This window comes from Pinus tabuliformis, chromosome 2_2, assembly GCF_031772625.1.
Source record: "Pinus tabuliformis cultivar Carrire ecotype Pingquan chromosome 2_2, CPIR1, whole genome shotgun sequence".
Classification (NCBI taxonomy): Eukaryota; Viridiplantae; Streptophyta; class Pinopsida; order Pinales; family Pinaceae; genus Pinus; species Pinus tabuliformis.
In genome coordinates this window covers 409,125,344-409,150,547 of record NC_142300.1, presented here as the reverse complement: position 1 = coordinate 409,150,547, position 25,204 = coordinate 409,125,344, and positions in this window count along the sequence as shown.

Below are 25,204 nucleotides of genomic sequence, written 5' to 3'. Positions count from 1 at the left end.
GGCCAAAGAAAAGCTGGCCAAACTGGAAGAAAAATATGATAAGTCCAAAATGACAGTGGCTGAGCAGACAAGGGAAATTAAGGCCCTAAAGGACAAAGTTAAAACTTTGGAGAAAGAGCTGTCTTTGGACAAGACCCTGGCTGAAATAAAAAGGATTCTGTGGGCCAAAATTAATTAGTCAATCACTGGCCAATGGAGGTCAATTCAAGCAATGTATGAACAGGTAGAACTAATTGGCCTTGCTCAGTTTGAAATTCAGAGAGCCAAAGTAGCATTAGGAAACATGCCTGAGCAGGCCAACAGAATGATCAATTTTCTGAATCATCAGACTAAGGAAGAGCTGGTAGCACTGCATATCATGAACAGAACAGATGCTATATTGACAGTAAAGAGGGTGTGAACATTGAGAAGCTTTGTGCAGACTCTGGAAGCAAGGTGTCAAGAAATACAAAAGGATGTAGATAATTTTGAAATAAAGCTTGCAGCACTACAGACTAAAGGATTGCCCAGCCTACTAACCAGCGCTGTAAAGTTATTGACACGTGACCAATATGCAACAAGGATCAACAATTATGTCACAAATCAGCTTACTGTTGCATCAAGTTCTACAGCAGACGCAGGGCCGCCTTCAGGACAGACTCTTTATGACAGGCTGGAGAACTTGTTTTACATGGAACATGAAATTAATCACCTGTTTGAGATGCTGCCCAACTATTACAAGTATACAGAGGCCGATGAGACACTTGTCAAAATACAAAAGCATCAGTTACCTCCCGAGGATTGGTGGCAGGCAATGCTAGCTATTTTTCCCAGGTAATTCCCGTTTTTGCCCCTTTTGTTTATTTCAAATATGAGTCAGCGACAAGTCAGCAGCAAGCACCAGAAAGGGCAGTTAAGAAGCACGCAGAGTAGGTCGGAGCGGTCACAAAACAAAGAGCTATGATGGTAAGCCTAAGAGCACGGATTTTTGAAAGCGCATTGCAGCCGACTCAAGAGAACTCAAAGGTCAACATTCGCTGACAGAAAAGAAAAGCTGTTACATTCTGTCTTTATTTTAGCATTTACTTTCTCATCAACCGCTCCCTAGGAGTTGGTAAAGAAGTTATGAGTTAATAACTCATCCTCTAGATATTTTTGTATCTTCTTTTTGTATAAATACCACCCTCTGCATTGTAAAAAGGGTTGGTCGGCTAATGTATTCCAAGAGAGACTCGCACTGTATGTCTGATACTTTTTCTATAATCAAAGACTGCTTACAAGCTTGGAGAATGGACTGTTTGATGTGTTGTTAATGGTTCTGAAGAATTGAATGTGGAATTCTTGTGCTGCAATATGAATCAATAAGTGTTCCTCACCTCTGTTATTTCAATTTCATATATGCTCAAGTCACAGAACAAAGGATTGGTTTAGAATTTGCTTAGCTGCACTCTATGCCCAGGTTCTGTGGTTTCTTAATGTTTTCCTCTTGATCTAGGCATAAATATGAATTCTGTTATGGCTCATGTTTGATCTATTTCACATATGAATGACTGTTATCTAGGAATTCTTAGTTGCTCCTAGATAGAGTTCATTCATCTTCCTTCTGCTAACCTATTTGAGAGATTCTTTGTTGCCTCTCATTCCTTAGCATTCATTCCATCCTTCTAAGCTTAAATGTTGTTTCATGAGAATCTACCTTGCTCCTCACTCCTCCTATGGCCAAGAAAACGCACCAGCAATCCTAATCCATGACTCCATGCCCAATGGTTTAAAACTTACCACACTATGCATTGCCTCTCTACTTGAAAGCATCATCCTTACCACCAAAACACAAGCAAAACCCTTGAACCCAATAACTAGCCTAAAATCATCATCAACAAAGCTAAATCAGAAAGAGAGAGCCCTCTCTGATTGCAGGTGGGCTAGAACCTGCAGTCCAAAGATTGGTTTGTGGTTACCTTGGCCATATCCTTTCAGGAGCTTAAGGACAACCTGAGTGATAACAGCAGGCAAGGCAGAAGGATTGGTGAGCTGGGATGATGGCGAGTTGTGGCACAGGAGATTGGGTCACCTTCACCATGGAGCCTTGAAGATATTGCAGCAGATCACGACAGGGCTTCCTAAAGGCACTCTTACGCAGTCAGATTAGTGCAAGGGGTGTACTTTGGGGAAGTTTTTGAAAGCCACCTTTCACGAGAAGGATAGTCGTGCCACGACGATCCTTGAGAGAATTCACACAGACGTGTATGGACCTTTCTCAGTTGCTTTGACAGAAAAACACAGGTATTATGTGATTTTTGTTGATGATTTCTCTCGTAAGTGCTGGATCTTCTTCTTGTAGAAGAAGAGCGAGACATATTCAAAGTTCTGTGAATTCAAAGCATTGGTCAAGAAGGAGTCAGGGAAGAAGGTGAAGGCTCTTAGGAGCGATAATGGTGGTGAATACATCTCGGATGAGTTCAAGGATTCCTGCAAGGCAGAAGGAATTCGAAGAGAGCTCATAGCTCCCCATAACCCACAGTAGAATGGGGTAGCTGAGCGAAAGAACAAAATGATTGTGGGTGCTGCACAGGCAATGTTGCATGATCAGGGCCTACCCCTTCACTTGTGGCAGAAGCATGCAATATAGTAGTTTATGTGCAGAACCGTTGTCCTCATAGGATACTTGGCATGAGTACACCTGAGGAGGCTTATTCTAGTAAGAAGCCTGATCTTTCTCATTTGAGGATTTTTGGTGCTAACATTTACATGCATGTGACGAAGGATGCCAGGAAGAAGTTGGAGCTGACTACAGAGGTTGGGATATTTGTGGGGTACACTGATACGCCCCACAACTATCATGTGTATTTTCTAGATAGTGGTAAAACTGTTGTGCGACGGGATATAAAATTTCAGGAGGAGAAAGCCATGAAGTGTTCGCTTGAGAGGTAGCTACACTTGCATGCAAATGAGGAGCTATTAGTTCCTAAGGATGAGCTTCAGGACATGGATCAGCCATAGGACAAGGTTCATGGAGTGGAAGAGACCACTCATGCAGCACCAACCATCAGAGGGCGAAAGCGCTTGACAGAAGCTGAGCGACTGGCTCAAGATGCAGAGAAAGTTGTAGGACCACCTACAGCCCAACGCAGGCAGAGACAATCACCTAATCAGTACACTGGATACATGGCTCTTATGAGCAAGTGTGTTGTGACTGAGCCATCCTCTTTCGAGGAAGCTGTGGAGGATCCCGCATGGGTAGACGCCATGGTGGAAAAGTATGATTCTATTGTCAGAAACAGTGCATGGGAGATTGTTCCTAGACCGGAAGCGAAATCAGTGGTGGGTTCGAGATGGATATACAAAGTTAAGCAGGCAGCTGACGAGAGTGTGGAGAAGTACAAGGCAAGATTTGTTGCTCGAGGCTTTTCACAGATAGAGGGGATCGATTATGAGGAGACCTTTGCACCTATCGCAAGGTATTCTTCCATACAGACGATTCTTGCTCTCTCAGTGCAGATGGGATGGCACATCCATCAGATGGATGTGAAGACTGTGTTCCTTCCTCGAGGTTGGAGGAAGGAGGATGCCACTTCGGGAGAAGAAGTGGATGCCACTATTTATCGACAATTGCTGGGGTCGCTGATGTATTTGGTCAATACACGACCCAATATATGCTATGCAGTTAACTAGCTTTCACAAGCTATGGTTAAGCCTACCAAGCTCTTCTGGAAGGCGTTCAAGCATGTATTGTGTTATTTGAGAGGCACATTGGGATATGGATTGTGGTACAGATAGGAGGATGAGGTGAAGCTATGTGGCTTCATGGATGCAGATTGGGCAGGGAGCCCAACGGACAGAAAGAGCACATCTGGAGGGGTCTTCAGTATTGGATCGACAGCAATTTCTTGGTACAGCAGGAAGTAGAGATCCGTGGCACTCAGTTCAGCATAGGCCGAGTATATGGCAGCAAGTTTGGCTGCATGCGAGGCTATATGGATGAGAAAGATCTTGGTTGGTTTGTTCGGTTCTCATTTGGATCCTATTGTGATTTACTGTGATAACTATAGTTGCATTGAACTCTCGGCTAATCCTGTATTTCATGATAGATCTAAGCATATTGAGATTAGGTACCATCATATCAGAGATTGTGTGTAGCGGAGGATCATGTTGCTTTCATACATTCCAATGGAGGATCAGGATGCTGATATTCTGACGAAGGCTCTCACCAGGAGCAAATTTGAATACCACCGAGGTAGGATAGGGGTTGTTGATAATCCATATCTTGTCGAGAGGGAGTGTCGAGATTGCAACAAGATGATGGAGCTTAGTGAAAAGAGTCGCCTTCACTAAGTGGGCCCGCAGGCAAATTATGGCGTAAGTTCTATTTTTGGATCACAGCAGGGATGATCACAGCATGAGTGACCACAGCAGGGATGATCACAGCAGGAGTGATCACAGTAGGAGTGACCACAGCAGGAGTGATCAAAGTCTATTTTTAGACTGGCTGTCAAAAATAGAAAAGTCAAATATTATTGTCTCATAATAATATTTGGACTATAAACTTGATCTTATTCTCTTGGAGCACTTCAGTTTCAGCTACAGATGTGGCACATGTAGCTGTCAGAAGGAAGTATGCTTTCTTTGTGGGTCAGTTGAGTTGTTGCATGCATGACTTCAATTAGAACTCAATCAGTTGAGTTTGGTGGAGTTGATTGTGGAGTTGATGGAGTTGTGTTCAGTTTGACTTGGTTAAACTAGTTGTAATTAGTTTAACTACAAATAGACTAATGATGAGTTGTTAAACTAATTATTAACTCATAATGCAACTATAGAATACATCAGTTAACTCAGTTGCATGTCAGTGCATGTTCAGTTCAACAGGGATGGGTGTTAGAGGATCAGATTGCTATCAGTTGTGATTATAGTTGTGCATGAGGATTTGCACAACCAAGGGATTGAGTATGCCAATGAGTATTGCCTAGTATTTGCCCAGTAATATAGCCTCTGCTCACGTGATTCCCAGTGTGAGTGATTCTTTTGAGGTAAATACGAGTTTGGTTAAACCATTCTCATTCATTCTTAAGCAGGTATTGAGCAGTGGAGGCAAGCAAGAAGTGGAATAGATTTGGAGATCAGATTTGAGCTGTAATTGTGTGTAACAGGTGGAGATAGTGTTGGATACTTGTGAGAAGTATTGACTATTGTAATGTTACATGTTCTCAATCATTAATATACAGATAGTGTGGGGTTTTCAGCTGTAAGCTTTCCCCGGGTTACATACTGTGTTAATGTGTGCATGCTCTTGATGTTTTATTGTTATTGATGCTACTAAATTGATGATCAACGTAGAGGATCTTATGTATTGTGTATGTATTCCACAATAGTACATGATCAGGATAATCTCCATTGAATATGTGTTTATTATTCAAAATTTTTACAAGCATCAGGAGAAATTGTAACAGATCAAGGGACACAGTTCACATCCAGACTAGTGTAGAAGCTTGTGGACCAATACAAGATAAAACATCGAAAGTCAACTCCATATCATCCACAAGCCAATGGACAAGTTGAGTCCACAAATAAAGTGATTGAAGCTATCCTTACAAAGGTTGTACATCTACACAGGAAAGATTGGGTGGAAAATCTTCCAGAAGCCTTATGGGCCTATAGGACTACGTGGAGGAATACTATAGGACATACTCCCTATGAGCTTGTTTATGGGAAGCAAGTCTTACATCCAATAGAGTTCCAGATCTAGACCTATAAGACAGTAGTCTAGTTAGATCTTGACTTGTCATAAGCCTAGAAGAAAAGGATGACACAATTAAATGAGCTCGATGAGATCAGACAAGAAACCTTTCAGAGGACCAGCTTAGTGCAACAACCGAGGTCAAGATGGCATGATAAATACATTAAAGAAAGGAGGTTTCATCCGGGAGATTGGGCATTGCTCTTTGATTCAAAATTAAAAAAATTTCAAGGGAAATTCCAAACCCATTGGCTTGGACATTATAAGGTTGAGAATATCTTTGATAATGGTGCAGTTAGAATCAGGACTATTAATGAAGAAAGAACTCCTTTATTAGTAAATGGACATCGACTCCAGCTTTACTAGAAACCATTAACAAGAGAGGAATTTGTCAAAATATTTCAGGATAATTCAGAAGTAAAGATGGCCGAGAAGAATTCTTCTTCTTTTCCACCTTAGAAATTTTCATTTAGTTTGTTTCTTAATATATATATATATACACACACACATATAATTTATGCATATATACACATATAATAAATACATTATATGTGTATATATGCATATATATATATATATATATATCTATATATATATATATATATATATATATATATATAGATATAGATATAATTAAAAATAAATAAATAAAATTGTATAAACATGAAAACCAACATGTTGTTGGCATGTTTATACAGAAAATTTAAAGTGAAAACCAATTTATTGGCACTTCAAATTTTCTTTTCAAAAATAAATATAATAAAGCTCATCTACTAAAGTTTTCTTTCTCTTAAGCTACAGAAACAACAACTTTACGTAGCTCGTCCAACTTTCTATAGCTTGGACAAGTTTCCGCAGCCAAACAAATTTCTGCAACCTAATAATTTTGATGTCTACAAGAATGCTTGATGATCTAGATTAAAGGACAATTGACAATGATGCACCTGCAGAAGATCAAAGGACAAAAAATGAGGTTAGCAACAGAAAATTAAAGGTACATGTTGCCTTAATTTAGGGGTGATTTTAGGGGCGAATGTTCGCCCTTTGGCGAAATTAAGGGGTTTTAAATTTTTAGTGGGCGAATATTTTGTATCATAGTACATTTTTACAAATCACCTCAAATAGCCCACCTTATTTTAAGGGAGAGGGTAAAAAAGGTAAATTTAGCCCTTGAAATTAGGAGTTACAACCTTCCATTCGCCCATTTTCAAGAATAGGTTTTATTTAAGTGAATCCTATGGGGCAAAGGCCCAAATACCATATTTATAAAAGAGGTATGGTAAATTAATAAAAATATAAATAAATGAGAGGTATGGTAAATAAATAAAGCATTTTTTATATTTACTCCATAAGTCACCTTATATACATGCAAGGGTGTAAACAAATAAAAATATAAGTAAAGTGGAGGTATGGTAAATAAATAAAACGTCTTTTTATACTTACTCAAAAGGTATGGTAAATAAATAAAAGTATAAATAAACTAACGCATGGTAAATAAATAAAACCTCTTTTTATATTTAGTCCATAACCCTCGTTCTATTTATGAAGGCTCAAGAAAGAGGTTTTATTTAAGTGAATCCTATGGGCCAAATACCATATTTGTAAAAGAGATATGGTAAATTAATAAAAATATAAATAAGCGAGAGGTATGGTAAACAAATAAAACATTTTTTTATATTTACTCCATAAGTCACCTTGTATTTATGAACGGTATGCTAAATTAATAAAAATATAAATAAATGAGAGGTATGGTAAACAAATAAAACATTTTTTTTATACTTACTCCATAAGTCACATTATATTTGTATTTATGAACGGTATGGTAAATTAATAAAAATATAAATAAATGAGAGGTATGGTAAACAGATAAAACATTTTTTTATATTTACTCCATAAGTCACATTATAACAGATCAAGGGACACAGTTCACATCCAGACTAGTGCAGAAGCTTGTGGACCAATACAAGATAAAACATCGAATGTCAACTCCATATCATCCACAAGCCAATGGACAAGTTGTAGAAATTTTGAGTAATAAACACATATTCAATGTAGATTATCCTGAGCATGTACTATTCCGGAATACATACACAATACATCAGCTCCTCTACATTGATCATCAATTTAGCAGCATCAATTACAATAAAACATCAAGAGCATGCACACATTAACACAGTATGTAACCCAGGGAAAGATTACAGCTGAAAACCCCACACTATCTGTATATTAATGATTGAGAACATGTAACATTACAATAGTCAATACTTCTCACAGGTATCCAACACTATCTCCACCTGTTACACACAATTACAGCTCAGATATGATCTCCAAATCTATTCCACTGCTTGCCTACCTCCACTACTCAATACCTGCTCAAGAATGAATGAGAATGGTTTAACCAAACTTGTATTTACCTCAAAAGAATCACTCACACTGGGAATCACGTGAGCAGAGGCTATACTACTGGGCAAATACTGGGCAATACACATTGGCATACTCAATCCCTTGATTGTGCAAATCCTCATGCACAACTATAGTCACAATTGATAGCAATCTGATCCTCTAACACCTGTCCCTACTGAAATGAACATGCACTGACATGAAACTGAGTTAACTGATGTATTCTATAGTTGCATTATGAGTTAATAATTAGTTTAACAAACCATCATTAGTCTATTTTTAGTTAGACTAATTACAACTAGTTTAACCAAGTCAAACTGAACACAACTCCATCAAATCCACAATGAAAGCGTACTTCCTTCTAACAGCTGCATGTGCCACATCTGTAGCTCAAATTAGAATAAGATCAAGTTTATAGTCCAAATATTATTATGAGACAATAATATTTGACTTTTCTATTTTTGACAGCCAGTCTAAAAATAGACTTTGATCACTCCTGCTATGATCACTCCTGCTGTGATCACTCCTGCTATGATCATCCCTTCTGTGGTCACTCCTGCTGTGATCCAAAAGCGGAACTTGCACCATAATTTTCCTGCAGGCCCACTTAGTGAAGGCGACTCTTTTCACTAAGCTCCATCATCTTGTTGCAATCTCAACACTCCCTCTCGACAAGATATGGATTATCAGCAACCCCTATCCTACCTCGGTGGTATTCGAATTTGCTCCTGGTGAGAGCCTTCGTCAGAATATCAGCATCCTGATCCTCCGTTGGAATGTATGAAAGCAACATGATCCTCCACCGCACACAATCTCTGATATGATGGTACCTGATGTCCTTGCTACCATATACTCGACCTCTTGAGCTCCCTGCCCAATCTGCATCCTCCTGTCTGTACCAAGATCCATATCCCGATGTGCCTCTCTTGAGCCTGCACACATGCGACTCCACCAACTGTCGATAAACAGTGGCATCCACTACCTCCGATGAAGTAGCATCCTCCTTCCTCCAACCTCCAGGAAGAGGAGTATCAACAGGCTTGCAGCCATGCATGTTGAACTTCTCCAGTATCTCTCGAGCATACTTGCCCTGAGAAACAAACAATCCACCACTGCGCTACCATATTTCCAATCCTAGGAAATAGTGAAGGAGGCCCAAGTCCTTCATCTCAAACTCCTTAGCAAGATCATCCTTGCATGAAAGTATCAACAACTCATCACCTGTTAGAATCAAATCATCAACATACAGTACAATGATAAGAAACTTACCCTCTACCACAATCTGGTATAGGTTAGGATCCGCCTCACTCTTGGAGAATCCAAGTCCTGTGAAATAGCTATCTATCCGTGTGTACGAAGCACGTGGTGCTTGCTTCAACCCATACAGCACTCTCTTGAGCCTGCACACATGCGACTTGCTACTGAATACCTCAAAGCCCTCGAGCTTCTCAATGTACACCTCCTCCTCAATGACTCTGTTGAGGAATGCAATCTTCACATCCATCTGATGAATGTGCCATCCAATCTGCGCTGAGAGAGCAAGAATCGTCCGTATGGAAGAATACCTTGCGACAGGTGCAAAGGTCTCCTCATAATCGATCCCCTCTATCTGTGAAAAGCCTCGGGCAACAAATCTTGCCTTATACTTCTCCACACTCCCTTCAGCTGCCTGCTTAACTTTGTAGATCCATCTCGAACCCACCACTGATTTCCCTTCCGGTCTAGGAACAATCTCCCATGCACTGTTTCTGACAATAGAATCATACTCTTCCACCATGGCGTCTACCCATGCGGGATCCTCCACAGCTTCCTCGAAAGAAGATGGCTCAGTCACAACACACTTGCTCATAAGAGCCATGTATCCAGTGTACCGATCAGGTGACTGTCTCTGCCTGCGTTGGGCTGTAGGTGGTCCTACAACTTTCTCTGCATCTTGAGCCAGTCACTCAGCTTCTGTCAAGCGCTTTTGCCCTCTAATGGTTGGCACTGCATGAGTGGTCTCTTCCACTCCGTGAACCTCGTCCTGTGGTTGATCCACGTCTTGAAGATCATCCTTAGGAACTAATAGCTCCTCATCTGCATGCAATTGTAGCTCCCTCTCAAGCGAACACTTCATGGCTTTCTCCTCCTAAAATTTTATATCCCGTCACACAATAGTTTTACCACTGTCTGGAAAATACACATGATAATTATGGGGTGTATCAGTGTACCCCACAAATATCCCAACCTCTGTGGTCAGCTCCAACTTCTTCCTAGCATCCTTTGTCACATGCATGTAAATGTTAGCACCAAAAATCCTCAAATGAGAAAGATCAGGCTTCTTACCAGAATAAGCCTCCTCGAGTGTACTCATGCCAAGTATCCTATGAGGACAACAGTTCTACACATAAACTGTTGTATTGCATGCTTCCGCCCACAAGTGAAGGGGTAGGCCCTGATCATGCAACATTTCTCGTGCAACACCCACAATCATTCTGTTCTTCTGCTTAGCTACCCCGTTCTGCTGTGGGTTATGGGGAGCTATGAGCTCTATTCAAATCCCTTCTGCCTTGCAGAAATCCTTGAACTCGTCCGAGATGTATTCACCACCATTATCGCTACTAAGAGCCTTCACCTTCTTCCCCAACTCCTTCTCGACCAGTGCTTTGAATTCACAGAACTTTGAATATGTCTCACTCTTCTTCTGCATGAAGAAGATCCAGCACTTATGAGAGAAATCATCAACAAAAATCACATAATACCTGTGTTTTGTTGTCGAAGCAACTGAGAAAGGTCCACACACGTTTGTGTGAATTCTATCAAGGATCGTCGTGGCATGACTATCCTTCTCGTGAAAGGTGGCTTTCACAAACTTCCCCAAAGTACACCCCTTACACTGATCTGACTGCGCAAGAGTGCCTTTAGGAAGCCCTGTAGTGATTTGCTGCAGTATATTCAATGCTCCATGGTGAAGGTGACCCAATCTCCTGTGCTACAACTCGCCATCATCTCGGCTCACCAATCCTTCTGCCTTGCCTGCCATTGCTGCGCATCCATCTACATGCAACTGATAAAGGTTCCTCACTCGAACTCCTATCTTTCGGGTCTCACCAGTTGTCTTGCTGCACAAGAAAGCTTTTCCCTTGCTGAAAACAACATCATACCCCTTGTCTTCTAACATCACCACAGAGATAAGATTTTTCTTCAATCCTGGAACATGCATGACTTCCTTCAATATGAAGGGTTTACCAGACTCCCTCTCAAAGGAAATGGTACCAAAACCAATCGCACTATATCTACCATCATCGCCCATCTCGATGTGCACTCTAATATCTCTGTCCTCCAGATCAGAAAACAAATCTCGATCTCCTGTCATCTAAAAAGACGCACCACTATCCAAGAACCACACCGATCCCATCACACTTGAAACCAAGCATGCGATCAATGAAAAATCAAGCTCAAACTGCGAGGCTAGAGCCTCTCCTGCTGCAGATCCAGCAGCCTGCTTGTTCTTCTTCTTCTGCAGACAATTACTGGCATAGTGTCCATGCTGGTGACAGTGAAAACACTTCAACTTGGACATGTCCTGCTTCTTGCCTTTCGCACCAGACTGAGAATCTTTCTTTCTCTTCCCTTTCTTTGCTTTGGCAGCCACAGTGCAATTTTCTTCATCAGCTCCCTTTGACGAAGATCCGTCCCTGGTACTCCGCCTGATCTCCTCCTGCACAAGATCTGACCACAGTCTTTCCCATCCTGGCAATTTCTCCCGACCATTGACAGAGTCTTGATAGGAATGCCATCTCTTCGAAAGACCAAGGACAGCCAAGCTCACCAAGTCCTCATCATCAATAGTAACCCCCACACTTCCCAGCTCATCTTGACACTGAGTGAACTTCGTGAGATACTTGGTCATACTATCACCCTTCTCGCATTTGATGTTTTTGAGTTTATCTTTGAACGCCAGCTTCCTCTGATCGCTCTTGCTTTGGAATAGATTTGTTAAAGCCTTCCACATCAGATATGGAGAAGTCTTTCCATGTAGGCTAGACACAATGTGATCCTTCATGCCCTCCAATAGAATCCTTCGACATTTTGCGGTCCTCTTTTGCCAAGCATCAGCTTGAGTAGCATCAGTAGGCTTTGGGACATCCGTCTCTATGAACTCCTTCAGCCCGTTATCATCCAATACTGCCTACATCCTGTCCTTCCATGCAATATAGTTTGAGCTGGCCTCAAGAGAATACTCCAATCGCAATCCGTTGAAAGACATTGCCTCGTTGACACCAAGAAAACACTGCTGCAAATTCGAATTCCACCAGCTCCAAACTCAACCGCCTCGGATCTAAGCTTCGTGAGAACAAAATATTTCTCATACAGAGATTGACTGTATGGGCATTGACCGGATATCTCACCTTCCAAAGGAAGGATGAATCCAGAGGCTACCTGGCCCGATTACAGACTTTGCCTGAAGAAATAGAATGTAAACACTTCCTGAATAGTAGATTTGATGATCAACAGCTCTGATACCATGTAGAAATTTTGAATAATAAACACATATTCAATGGAGATTATCCTGATCATGTACTATTGTAGAATACATACACAATACATAAGCTCCTCTACGTTGATTATCAATTTAGCAGCATCAATAAGAATAAAACATCAAGAGCATGCACACATTAACACAGTATGTAACCCGGGGAAAGCTTACAGCTGAAAATCCCACACTATCTGTATATTAATGATTGAGAACATGTAACATTACAATAGTCAATACTTCTCACAAGTATCCATCACTATCTCCACTTGTTACACACAATTACAGCTCAGATCTGATCTCCAAATCTATTCCACTGCTTGCCTACCTCCACTGCTCAATACCTGCTCAAGAATGAATGAGAATGGTTTAACCAAACTCGTATTTACCTCAAAAGAATCAATCACACTGGGAATCACGTGAGCAGAGGCTATATTACTGGGCAAATACTGGGCAATACTCATTGGCATACTCAATCCCTTGATTGTGCAAATCCTCATGCACAACTATAGTCACAACTAATAGCAATCTGATCCTCTAACACCTATCCCTATTGAACTGAACATGAAATGACATTCAATTGAGTTAATTGATGTATTCTATAGTTGCATTATGAGTTAATAATTAGTTTAACAACTCAGAATTAGTCTATTTGCAGTTAGACTAATTACAACTAGTTTAACCAAGTCAAACTGAACACAACTCCATCAACTCCACAATGAAAGCATACTTCCTTCTGACAGCTGCATGTGCCACATCTGTAGCTCAAACTGAAGTGCTACAAGATAATAATATCAAGTTTATAGTCCAAATATTATTATGAGACAATAATATTTGAATTTTCTATTTTTGACAGCCAGTCTAAAAATAGACTTTGATCACTCCTGCTGTGATCACTCCTGCTGTGATCACTCCTACTATGATCATCCCTGCTGTGGTCACTCCTGCTGTGATAATCCCTACTGTGATCCAAAAATATAACTTGCACCATAATTTTCCTGCGGGCCCACTTAGTGAAGGCGACTCTTTTCACTAAGCTCCATCATCTTGTTGCAAACTCCATTAGCTGCTCATCCAACTCCAAAAACTCAACCACATGAGTTCTAACTGATGTCCTACATGCAATAGCTCAATTGACCCACAAGAAAATGTATTTCCTTCTGACAGCTACATGTGCCACATCTTTAGCTCAAACTGAAGTGCTCCAAGAGAATAAGATAAAGTTTATAGTCTAAATATTATTATGAGACAATAGTATTTGACTTTTCTATTTTTGACTAGCAGTCTAAAAATAGACTCTGATCACTCTTGTTGTGATCACTCCTGCTGTGATCACTCCTACTGTGATCACTCCTGTTGTGATCACTCCTGCTGTGATCACTCCTACTGTGATCATTCCTGCTATGATCCAAAAATAGACTTTGCGCCATAATTTTCCCGTGGGCCCACTTAGTGAAGGCGACTCCTTTCCACTAAGCTCCATCATCTTGTTGCATTCTCAACAAGCATTTCTTATTGCACACTTTTCAACACTCCCTCTCAACAATAAAGGCTTCCTCTCAAACCCGATCTTGTAACTCTGGAATGTTCTGCATGTAACACATCTGCCCGCTCCACTTTTCTCCAACAACACTTGGAACAAAAACACTCCCAATTGACCACTCTATTGGGCTACAAACATACTTTGATGCTAAAGATCTACCTACTGCTGACAAGTGCTCCCTCTCTAACATCTGTGCTACTGCAACATCTCCATGCATCTCGCACCATTGCACACCTCTCTGTGCCACCTAGCACTGTGCAAAACACTTGTGCCTCTCGCATTGCTGCAGCCTGCATGCTATGCGCTGTCCTGGGATTCCCTGCACTGTCGCTCTCTCTACTGCTCCATCCGCATCTGTCTCTATCCAATCAGTTAGTTCCTGCTACTCCACATCGGGGCTCCTGTAGCAAGGTCTCATCTAAGAGGTTGGGTACCTCAAGGATCCTGCCCCTCCTCCTTGGAACAATCACTCTATATCGCCCCACCTCCTACCTGGAGGTATGGCTGCATGTGATCCCTCAGCCCACCTGGCTCGAAGTTTCCCCCTACTGGAGGTCTCTGCATGAGTATATGTCTCTACTCGATCTCCTCTCAGCTTCCCTTGTTGTGGCTACTCCACAACCTCCTGAAGCTGCTGCACCAATCATGGCTCCTCCACAATCGTCTGAGACTTCTTCTGGCTCTGCATGTTAAGAGGTAATATATGCTCCCTCTCAACCACCAAGTCTCCATCAGTTGCCTCGCTGCTCAAGGCTTTGCATGCATCTTGAACCTCAAGAGCATACAGGTTCTTGACCTGTGAACGAATCTGCTTCACCTGTCTAGTGATGATGTGTCTAAGGAAAACCTTTCCCTTACTGAAGACTACATCATAGCCTCTGTCTTCCAACATCACGATCGACACGAAGTTTCTCTTCAGTCCTGGTACATACTTGACAACGGTCAAGGTAAGGCGAGCTCCATGCTCCCTTTGAAAAATAACTGTGCCTACACCTGAGACACTATACTTCTCATCGTTACCCATCGCTATGTGTATCTAGAGATCTTTCTCCTCCAAAGTACTGAATAAAATTTTGTCACCAGTCATGTGGAAAGAAGCTCTACTATCAAGAAACCAACCACTTCCCATCATGGATGAAACCATGCATGCGAAGAGTGTGAAATCCAACTCAAACTGTGAAGCAAGTGAGGCTGCCTCATCTTCAGATCCTTCCTTGGATCCCTTCTTGGACTTCTTCTTTGGGAAATTAGTAGCATAATGGCCCAACTCATGACAACGAAAGCATCTCACCTTCGACTTGTCAAACTTCTTCCCATCATTGGAAGAACTGGATTCGGAAAGAGAAACCTTCCCCTTCCCCTTCTTTGCCTTACTCGCTAAGGCACAGTTCTCCTCATCATGCATAGATGAAGAACTGTCTCTGGTGCGCTGTCTAATCTCCTCTTGCACAAGATCCGACCAAAGTCTCTTCCATCCTGGCAATTTCTCCATTCCATTCACCGAGTCCCGGTAGCTATGCCAACTCTTAGGAAGGCCAAGTAGTGCTAGACTCACCATATCCTCAGCCTCAACAGTTACCCCCACACTTCCCAGCTCATCCCGGCATTGGGTGAACTTCGTGAGATACTGGAGCATACTGTCTCCATTCTCACACCTAATGTTTCTGAGTTTATCCTTGAGCGCCAACTTCCTCTGGTCGCTCTTACTTTGGAATAATTCTGTCAACATTTTCCACATCAAATATGGAGAAGCCTTTCCATGGAGGCTGGACACAATGTGATCCCTCACGCCCTCCAATAGAATCCTTCGACACTTTGCTGTCTTCTTTTGCCAATCCCCGACTTGAGCAGCATCAGTAGGTTTTGGGACATCCGCATCTATGAACTCCTTCAACCCATTATCATCTAACACTGCCTCCATCCTGTCCTTCCATGCAATATAGTTAGAGCTGCCCTCAAGGGCATACTCCAATCGCAATCGGTTGAAAGACATTTCAACTTGACACCAAGAAAACACTGCTGCAAATTCGAATTCCACCAGCTCAACAACTCAACCGCCTCGGATCTAAGATTCGTGAGAACAAAGTATTTCTTGTACAGAGATCGACTGTATGGCCATTCACCAGATATCTCACCTTCCAAAAGAAGGATGAATCCAGAGGCTACCTAGCCTGATTACAGACTTTTCCTGAAGAAATAGAATGTAAACACTTCCTGAATAGTAGATCTGATGATCAACAGTGCCAATACCATGTAGAAATTTTGAATAATAAACACATATTCAATGGAGATTATCATGATCATGTACTATTGTGGAATACATACACAATACATAACCTCCTCTACATTGATCATCAATTTACAGAAGTAGAAACAATAACATGCACACATAGAAGCATCAATCACACATATCAACACAGTATTTTCCTGGGGAAAGCATCTCGCTAAAAACCCCAACTATCTGTATATTATATTGATTGAGAACATGTAACATTACATAGTACAATACTCCTCACAAGTATCCAGCACTATCTCCACCTGTTACACACAATACAGCTCAGATCTGATCTCCAAATCTCCCTCGCTGCTTTGCCTGCCTCCACTGCACAATCTTGCAAGAGAATGAATGAGAATGGCTGATCCAAACTCCTATTTACCTTGTGAAAATCACCCTCACTGTAAATCACGTGAGCACAAGCTATATTTCACTTGGTATTGGCCCACACTATGTAGAGATCATTGGCATAACTCAATCCCATGCATGTGCACAATCTCATGCACAACTGATAGCAATCTCAACCTCTACCACCTGTCTCCACTGAACTGTACATGCACTGAGTTAACTGATGTATTCTTCAGTTGCATTATGAGTTAATAATTAGTGACTTAATTAATAACTAATTCACACAACTCATCACTTAGTCTATTGATCAGTCAGACTAAATACAACTAGTTCAACTAAGTCAAACTGAACACAACTCCATTAACTGCTCATCCAACTCCACAGAACTCAACCACATGAGTTTTAACTGATGTCCTGCATGCAATAGCTCAATTGACCCACAAGAAAACGTATTCCCTTCTGACAGCTGCATGTGCCACATCTGTAGCTCAAACTGAAGTGCTCCAAGAGAATAATATAAAGTTTATAGTCTAAATATTATTATGAGACAATAATATTTGACTTTTCTATTTTCTACTAGCAGTCCAAAAATAGACTCTAATCACTCCTACTGTGATACAAAAATGTTGAGATTGCAACAAGATGATGGAGCTTAGTGAAAAGAGTCGCCTTCACTAAGTGGGCCAGTAGGCAAATTATGGTGCAAGTTCTATTTTTGGATCACAACAGGAGTGACCACAGTAGGGATGATCACAGTAGGAGTCATCACAGCAGGAGTGATCATAGCAGGAGTGATCAAAGTCTATGTTTAGACTGGCTGTCAAAAATAGAAAATTCAAATATTATTGTCTCATAATAATATTTGGACTATAAACTTGATCTTATTCTCTTGGAGCACTTCAGTTTGAGCTACAGATGTTGCACATGCAGCTGTCAGAAGGAAGTATGCTTTCTTTGTGGGTCAGTTGAGTTGTTGCATGCATGACTTCAGTTAGAACTCAATCATTTGAGTTTGGCGGAGTTGATTGTGGAGTTGATGGAGTTCTTTTCAGTTTGACTTGGTTAAACTAGTTGTAATTAGTCTAACTTCAAATAGACTAATGATGAGTTGTTAAGCTAATTATTAACTCATAATGCAACTATAGAATACATTAGTTAACTCAGTTGCATGTCAGTGCATGTTCAGTTCAGCAGGGATAGGTGTTAGAGGATCAGATTGCTATCAGTTGCGACTATAGTTGTGCATGAGGATTTGCACAACCAAGGGATTGAGTATGCCAATGAGTATTGCCTAGTATTTTCCCAGTAATATAGCCTCTGCTCACATGATTCCCAATGTGAGTGATTCTTTTGAGGTAAATACGAGTTTGGTTAAATCATTCTCATTCATTCTTGAGCAGGTATTGAGCAGTGGAGGCAGGCAAGCAATGGAATAGATTTGGAGATCAGATCTGAGCTGTAATTGTGTGTAACAGGTGGAGATAGTGCTGGGTACTTGTGAGAAGTATTGACTATTGTAATGTTACATGTTCTCAATCATTAATATACAGATAGTGTGGGGTTTTCAACTGTAAGCTTTCCCCGGGTTACATACTGTGTTAATGTGTGCATGCTCTTGATGTTTTATTGTTATTGGTGCTGCTAAATTGATGATCAATGTAGAGGAGCTTATGTATTGTGTATGTATTCCACAATAGTACATGATCAGGATAATATCCATTGAATATGTGTTTATTATTCAAAATTTCTACATGGTATCAGAGCTGTTGATCATTAGATCTACTATTCAGGAAGTGTTTACATTCTATTTCTTCAGGTAGAGTCTGTAATTGGGCCAGGTAGCCTATGGATTCATCCTTCCTTTGGAAGGTGAGATATCCGGTGAATGCCCATACAGTCAATCTCTGTACGAGAAATATTTTGTTCTCACGAAGGTTAGATCCGAGGCGGTTGAGTATGGAGCTGGTGGAATTCGAATTTGCAGCAGTGTTTTCTTGGTGGCAACGCAACAATGTCTTTCAACGGATTGCGATTGGAGTATGCTCTTGAGGGCAGCTCAAACTATATTGCATGGAAGGACAAGATGGAGCCAGTATTGGATGATAATGGGCTGAAGGAGTTCATAGAGGCGGATGTCCCAAAGCCTACTGATGCTACTCAAGCTGATGCTTGGCAAAAGAAGACAACAAAATGTCGAAGGATTCTGTTGGAGGGCGTGAAGGATCATATTGTGTCCAGCCTGCATGGAAAGACTTCTCCATATCTGATGTGGAAGGCTTTAACAGATCTATTCCAAAGCAAGAGCGATCAGAGGAAGCTGGCGCTCAAAGATAAACTCAGAAACATCAAATGCAAGAAGGGTGACAGTATGCCCAAGTATCTCACGAAGTTCACTCAGTGTCGAGATGAGTTGGGAAGTGTGGGGGTTACTGTCAATGATGAGGACTTGGTGAGCTTGTCTCTCCTTGGTCTTCCAAAGAGTTGGCATTCCTATCAGGACTCTGTCAATGGTCAGGAGAAATTGCCAGGATGGGAAAGACTGTGGTCAGATCTTGTGCAAGAGGAGATCAGGCAGAGTACCAGGGACAGATCTTCGTCAAAGGGAGCTGATGAAGAAAATTGCGCTTTGGCTACCAAAGCAAAGAAAGGGAAGAGCAAGAAAGCTTCTCAGTCTGGTGCGAAAGGCAAGAAGCAGGACATGTCCAAGGTGAAGTGTTTTCACTGTCACCGGCACGGACACTATGCCACTAATTGTCCGCAGAAGAAGAAGAACAAGCAGGCTGCTGGATTTGCAGCAGGAGAGGCTCTAGCCTCACAGTTTGAGCTTGATTTTTCATTGATTGCATGCTTGGTTTCAAGTGTGATGGGATCGGTGTGGTTCCTGGACAGTGGTGTGTCTTTTCACATGACGGGAGATCGAGATTTGTTTTCTGATCTAGAGGACAAAGATCTTGGAGTGCACATCGAGATGGGCGATGATGGTATATACAGTGCGACCGGTATTGGTACCATTTCCTTTGAGAGGGAGTCTGGTAAACCCTTCGTATTGAAGGAAGTCATGCATGTTCCAGGATTGAAGAAGAATCTTATCTCTGTGGCGATGTTAGAAGACAAGGGGTATGATGTTGTTTTCAGCAAGGGAAAAGCTTTCCTGCGCAGCAAGACAACTGGTGAGACCCGAAAGATAAGGGTTCGAGTGAGGAACCTTTATCAGTTGCATGTAGATGGATGCATAGCAATGGCAAGTGTTAGCCTCCTGTTGCAACAGGTTTCATATTTCATGATTGACAGTGGAAGTGCCAAAAATGTTCATCTTTTTCTTGCTGCAAAAGTTCCATTTTTGAAAGATTTCTTAGCTAAGGGAAAGCCAAACAGCCTAAGCTTGGCTTCCTCAAGTTTAAATTGCTTGTCTTAGAAGATAGAGAAAGAAAATCTATCCAAACAGTTTAAGCTTGGCAGGTTAGTAGCTAGGTAGAGAATGAAGGAGCCCAACTGTTTAATCTGGGTCCTTCGAAGCAATAAGGGTAGTTTTTAGATAAGAGAGCAGTTAAAAGGAAAAAGCAATCGGGGTTTGCAAGTCTAAGTGCACCCTTCCTGAAGTAACCAAAAAATGCTAGGTGTATTACGCTGGGTAGGTAGCCTGGGGTTGCAGAAGCAAGGTTATATTCAGTGTTGGCCTTGGAAAAGAAAGCTCATCTCATCAGTGGCAGAGGTACCAAAGCAGTGTTTTAATGGCAGAATTCTGGAAGCATGTCTAATTTCCTTTCACTCCCCCTTAAAGTTTCTTAATAACACCCCTAAAGGACCTTAGGATTTGCCCAACAAGTCCTGGTTCCATTTCATTTATGTGAAACATTAAGTCAAAGTTTTGGCTTTCTTGATGAAAAGAAACCACATTTCTTGTGTAAAAATGTTTTCATCTTCTACACAATTTCTATGTCTACCATCACTTCATAGACTTATCATCATCCCCCTTACATTTTCATTTCACAAACTCATAGTAACTTCTAGTCCTAGTATATAGCTCCCTAACTAAATTTTCCCATCCCTATTATTACAAAAAATTATATGAAATCCCAAAAATAACAATATCCCCACTCCTTGGCACTATAGCCATATGTATTTTAGTCCAGGAAATATCAGTCCATTTGGGGCTCCTATTAACCCTTCTGTCTCCTAACCTTGGAATTAACCTACCCTCTCGCTGGGCTAATAACCTATATCTAATCCCTCATTCATCAAAAGCCTCATATTTCTACCCTCTGCAATCATTATTCCCAAAAGTTAAATGTTTAAATGCTTTTTTGAACATTAAATCATCGTTTAATTCCCCGGCGCATAACCCATAAACCCACATATCCAATGTTTAACCCCCCCGCCCTATGAATAAACAAATAAAATAGTGGGCGGGTCCTCGCCCTAACCTTCCACCGACTTACCTGTCCCGTCGGCCGTTAGATCTGGCCCGCCCAAGATCTACGATGGGTGGGTCTTTTCACACGCCAACATGCCGAGGGTTAGCGTCCAGGAGTTCGGTGGTTTTCCCGTCGGACTCTCACCACGCGTCGCCCTCCTGGGTGTGGCAGAGCCCCTTCCTCTGAAACCGCTTCAGTGCAAAGGCGGTGCACCCGAAACCGCAAACCGCTCTCCCCTGGGTGATGTCGGCGCCACGTTTTCCCCCGTGACGTCACCTCCTCGCCTCCGCTGTTGTGCCACGTTGCCACCACCTCATCCCTTTAGTGCCCGTGCCCTGCCACCATGTCATTGCCACGTCACCGCCTCGTCAGCTGCCACGTCATCCATCCATACCCAGGACCTGTCGATGACGTCACGCTGAAGTCATCCCAAAAAAGCGCCAAAAGCACCCAAATGTCAATTTTTGCTTAAAAAGGGTGCGCAAACGACCGTTGTAGTTCATTTCTATTGGTTCATTTGAAGGCTCCAGTTCGCTGTTTTATTCATTTCCTCATTCCCAAAGCTTGAAATCGACCAACTAAGCTGCTGCGGCCTGTAATTCGACTTCATAGGCCACCTTCGCACCAGCTCGTCCACTCTCGGTGCTGTTTGAACCAGGTATTTGTCATATCTTCCCATTTTTTCGCTCTTGTTCTTCATTTTATCCACTGCACATACTGTAAGCCTGCGAAATTCCCCAATTTGCAACTTTGCTACGCCTGAGACTCCATTAAAACCCACTGGAAACCCTTTACTTCAGAAAAGCCTCGTAAACCTTGTGCCCTTTCACAATTTCAGTGGCGAGTACCGTTTAGAGATCGGCCTCCGGGAAAAATCTCGCAGCAGCTCGGCATTGCCCTATTTTACCTTATTCCACTGCTTAAATCAGTCCACTGAAACTGTAATTGTCCTCTGCCCCTTTGCATTGTTCCTCATAGTCTCTAGCTCCAGAGAATTCACTAACAAAAGGGGAAGTTGACCCAAACTCCACAAAATTGGTCTCCCACAGCATAAGCTCCCAAGCAGTCAAGCTACTGTTGCATTTGAGTTCAGTTCCACCTACTTCTGCTAGTTATTGCAAGCAAGTTGTTAGCCAGTTGTTGCATTAGTCCTCCTTTCAGCTCAAGCATTCAAAATTTGCATAATGGCCACTCCATCCGCTCTGAACATCACTCCCATCAATCCACCAAGCAAAGAGCTTGAGTCAATGGCCTTGGCAGACACAGATTATCTCATTCAAGACCTAGTTGGGAACAGGAATCATCTGCATACCTACTGCCATCTAAGAAACAATTTTTTAAACAGGTCTGACATGTATGGCATATGGGAGTCCAATCTGCCACATTATTTCCTCCCTTCTGTCAATATTTTTCCCGAGATCATTCACCTATGTGCTGCAAATTATGAGCCAAGTCAGAGGGCTGTTAAGTCTCCATCTAGGAGCATACGTTTTCATATCACACCTGACTCCATCAATTAGATGTTGAATTTCAAGTAGACTCAGATACTATTGCCCCTCTCCATGAATAACTTGCTGGAAGAAGCCTCCTGGCTGCCTGGCCCCAATATTGAAAAAATTGCTAAGACATTTATGAGGGTAGATTGCCAACCTAAGGACCCACCTCCATTCCTATACGACCATTTCAATGAGGTGGGCAAGTTACTTATAGACATGATATCTTATGTGTTGGGTTTCAAAACAATTGAACATGTGGATGAGACAGTGCTGGTTCTGTTGTCTTCATTTAGCCAAGGGCAGCCTCCTGCTGTCAAGTATAATTATGCCAAGTTCATAGCAAATAAAATCCATGACCAGCTCATTAAGCTAGATAGGCAAGGAGTTTTCAAATATTCCTCATACATCTATCATCTACTCATGTATTATTAGTCTGAAAGTTTCCAGTGTCCCATCAAGAAACTGGATTCAAAGGGAGAAAGGAGATCTGTAGTTTTCTGGTCATCAGTATTCCACCAAGTCCAGCGTTCTCCTTACTCGTACTGTGAGTTCATTGACCAGTTTGTATATCCAGTCTCCTGCCTCTTAATGAAATCTCCCCCTCCCAGACTAACTTATGAGATGCAGAAGTTATTGCAGCTATGTAAGAGCTACAAAGTAGGTGATTGGTACCTATATCAGGACCACACTGTGATTAGAATCTATGGCTATGAGCTTTGTCCTTACAGGCTCCCAAGATATGTGCCAATGAGGCTGTTTGCCTTGGAGTACTACAGGCAGCTTATAAATTCAGATTTGACTCATTTTCACAGCACCAAGAAGAAGGCTCAACTGAAATTTAAAGACCACCTAGGCCCCTTCATCATGAACAAGAAGGAAGGTTGGCAAGATGTTGACCTGATACTCAAGGATCAACTCAAGTTGAAAAGAAGTTTCTGGTGGGTCCCTTATGACCCGCTTGGCTTTATTAATGCCAGAAGGGTCAAATACAGATTGACACCCTATGACCACTGCAAAAACCCACACATCGAAAAATATGCTAATCAAGATGCATGGGCACAAGGCACTTTAGTTGAAGAATTCACTCAAGAGGAAATTTTGGAGCAAACTGCTAAAGATCTTGAAAAAACTCTTGACTTGGATTCTGCTGACCAGGTAACTTCCAAGCTGCCATACCAAGTTGAAGAAGGCACATCTACAGCTGCAGCTTCACAAGCTGCCCAAGGAGCATCTACATCAGCAACAGGTACAGCTAAAGGTAAAGAGCCAATGGAGACAGAACAAGGAACGGTCACAGAACAGCCTGTCACTTCAATGGAACAAACTCAAGGGCAAGCCCCTCCTCAACAAACAGAGGCACTACAAGTGCCACCTCTGCAAACTCCTGTCAATGAAGAAAGAGGCAGAAAGCGAGACCGAGAAGACTCCACACCTGCTAGTGGGTCTACACAGTAGCCTGAATCTAAGAGGCAAAGAGTGGATCCTCCAATTGAGGAGGTGGTCAGTGAAGAGGTCATAGAAAGCCCGAGAAGGGAAGCAAGACAGCATACACCTACAAGCTCTTTTCAGCAAGAGCAAGACAGACAGCACGGCATGGAGGTGTCTTCCTCCACACAACAAGGCAAGAGACCAACTAGCATCAAAGCCAGCTTCAAAGAAATCAAAGCTCAAAATGAGCTACTTAGAGTGCAACTATATGACCAATTTCTTAAGGCAACACCTGCCAAGCAGGAAAGATTGATGGCAGCATTTGACATCAAGCAAGAAAAAATGATTCTCAGCCACTTCAAGCCCAAGGTCCAACAGCCACAGTCAGCTGCAGACTTTGTTAAGACAAGGTTAGAGGTCCTGGCCAAAGACATTCACCCCATGGATCAAATAGAGCTGCATAAGCAAACAGGGGAAATGGTTTATGCCACCCTTGCAGAGAAGGCCACATTGGCCCATGAGTTGAAAGAATCATTGAAGAATACTAACACTCAGCTAGATTTCGAAAGACTATCCTCCACAGCCAAAGACAACAGAATTAAAACATTGGAGGACATTATTGTGGACTTAGGACATGATCCTAAGGATCCTAAGGGGGTCAGGGCACTTATGAAGAAGAAAGATGATGACATTGCTGCATTGAAAAAGAGATTGAGGTTGCTTCCTACTGAGCACCCACAAACAGGGGAACTGCAGAAAGAGAAAGAAGCTGAGGATACATTGGATTTGATGATGAAATTGAACCAAAGAGTAATTGAGTTGGAAGGAGAGTTGGAGAGAGCACTGCAAGGAAAGTAGGGAGAGTCGACCTCCCAGCTACCTCAAATAGTTCCAACTGTTGCTGCTACTCCACCTGCACAAACAGCGACCACTCCAATTATTCCAGCAACCACAACGGCTACAGATGCTACAGCGGCAACAACAATAGCTCCTGAGTCTAGCATGAGCGTGGATGAATTGACAAAAGCTGTCAAGGAGTTAGAGCTACAGGCAACAGAGATAAAAGAGGCCAA